Raw genomic sequence first — 2,287 nt, forward strand, 5'->3', positions numbered from 1 at the left:
TCAGTTCATCATCATCTACACACGTGGATCCGAGACGGGGAAAGCATGGCTTGCTCGCTTCCTACGCATGTTCAACAGTTCAACGGATGAGTGGGTCGTTGGGCTAGATGTTGAGTACACCACAGTCCTGGGATGAGAGAAGGATCTAAAGGACGAAGAGATGAAGAAGCCTGTCGTGATCCAGGTTTGCGTACATAATGTTTGCTTGGTCTACCACATATGCCATGCCGACATTGAGTGCTAGGATTTTAAGAACTTCCTCAAGGACAAAAGAGTGAAATTCGTTACTTTAGGCTTTAAGAACAACAGGGATGTCCTGCGTTGGATAGGTCTCGTTGTAGGCCAACCCTTCGATCTCCAGAAGGCAAGCCTGGTGTCCTCCTCTCAACCTTCAATGCTGACCCTGGCATCAGCCATGATTGATCCTTCGTACGCTAAACTGAAGAAACCTCATCATGAGTTTCATCATGCATGGGAGTCGAATACATTAGATGAAGATCACATCATTTACGCAGCAATGGATGCCTACCTTTGTTTAAATATCTACAAGGGTTGGATAAAGAAGCAGAGCCTAGTGTCTGGTTCAAGCAAAGAAGCGTCGGTGAAGAGGAAGAGGAAGAGGGATGAGGACGAAGTCGAGGACGTGGACTCAGACTCCGAGTAGGTGGCAGTGTCGTCGGTCATGCTGGTTCTACTGCAGTGTCAAGTGGACTAGTTGCTTAGTTTATTTTCAAGGGTGTGTTGTGCTGAGGCCCCAGCAGAACTATGTTTATGTTCTTTCTCGTTATTTGAACTCTTTAGTACATACATTAGTACTAGTACTATGTCTTACTACTGTTCTTCTTGCAGTTGGTACTACTGCTCATATCTTCGTGTTCCTACTGTACTTAATACATTCGTACTAGTAGTATAATTTGGGTCAGTCGATTTGTGAAAGAAGTTCGACGGAGCGAAGGAAGAAGACGGCAGAAGAGGTGGAAGAAGCCCTTCTAGCCATCAATGTTGCATCAAACGGCTGACATGAGTCGACTGACCCAAATTGCTCCTTCAGATTGCAGGATCCACGTGGCCTTCAAGGTCTCGAAGGTAGATTCTGCGTCTGCACCCGGGTTGCGGGCTCGACACGCGCGCGACCGGCTTCCGCCGCGACAGCCACCATGCGCGCCTCCTCCGTGCGGGCGGAGACGACAATGACACGCTAGTTCCTCCTCGCCGGCGTGCTGGAGCACGCGCTCGTCCTCCTCTTCATACGCTGCATGCATAGACGCGGCTCCACCAGCTGCTCATGTGCTTGGCAGCGTGGCGGCATCGCGAGGAGGGACTGCAGACGACATGAGCGGGCGAGCCTTCGACTTCATGGCACAGGGATGGCGGTGACACGGCGGTGATGGGCGAGAAATTGTTGGCCGGAGCAGGTGGGCGCCGGCATGCGCAACGGCGGCGGCGGCATATTGATGAGTGCACGTGTGGGAGCTTACTTTAGTTTTATATATAAGGTTGGTCAAACTTGAAAGAAAATAGTACTAGTACACGTAAATATTAGACTTAGGCAGCGCTTTTATTAGTTAGTACCACAACCACGATATGGAATCCTGTGCAAGCGCGTGAACCGCGGTCGCGCGGTCGATCGAACGGTGCGTCACCGTGTCACGCTCGAAGGACATCCACCGAACCTTTTTGTGTGTGTGGAAACAATCCTCGAATATTACTCAACTTTTTTCCTGTGGAAGTTCTTGATGCTGCAATATTTCCATATATTTGAATTTAGCTCCAGTTCGTGTTTATTTGGATTTGGACGTTTTAGGTGCGCCCTAGTTTTTTTAATACTGATTTTATGTGTGTGACTGAGAGAGAACGTGTGTACGTGTCCATATGTGTGTTGTGGCGGAAGGGCAATATGAAGACGGTGTGCGTGTGATACAGACATAGAGAGGTGTGAATGTGCAAATGATCATGCATGGTGAGACATAGACAGATGCCGATACGTTGTGTATACATGAGAGAACGGTTTTCTAGTTTACTTATGTGTGTGTGTGAGAGAGAGAGGGAGGGAGAGAGAGACAGAGAGAGGAGCATCCGTAACACAACAACCATCTCTCTCGATTCGTCCGTCCCTCGCACGGTCGCATGCAACACATGCATCAACACGCACATTTTGACACCCTCACCCGGCCCCTGCCCACCTCAAGGCCCACACAATCTCTTCGTGAATACACATTTCTCTCCTTAGGTTTGTTTTCTCTCAATATCTGACACACACACACACACATAGAGAAACACACAGCAC

The sequence above is a fragment of the Triticum dicoccoides genome, chromosome 2A (genome assembly GCF_002162155.2).
Source record: "Triticum dicoccoides isolate Atlit2015 ecotype Zavitan chromosome 2A, WEW_v2.0, whole genome shotgun sequence".
NCBI classification, from domain to species: Eukaryota; Viridiplantae; Streptophyta; class Magnoliopsida; order Poales; family Poaceae; genus Triticum; species Triticum dicoccoides.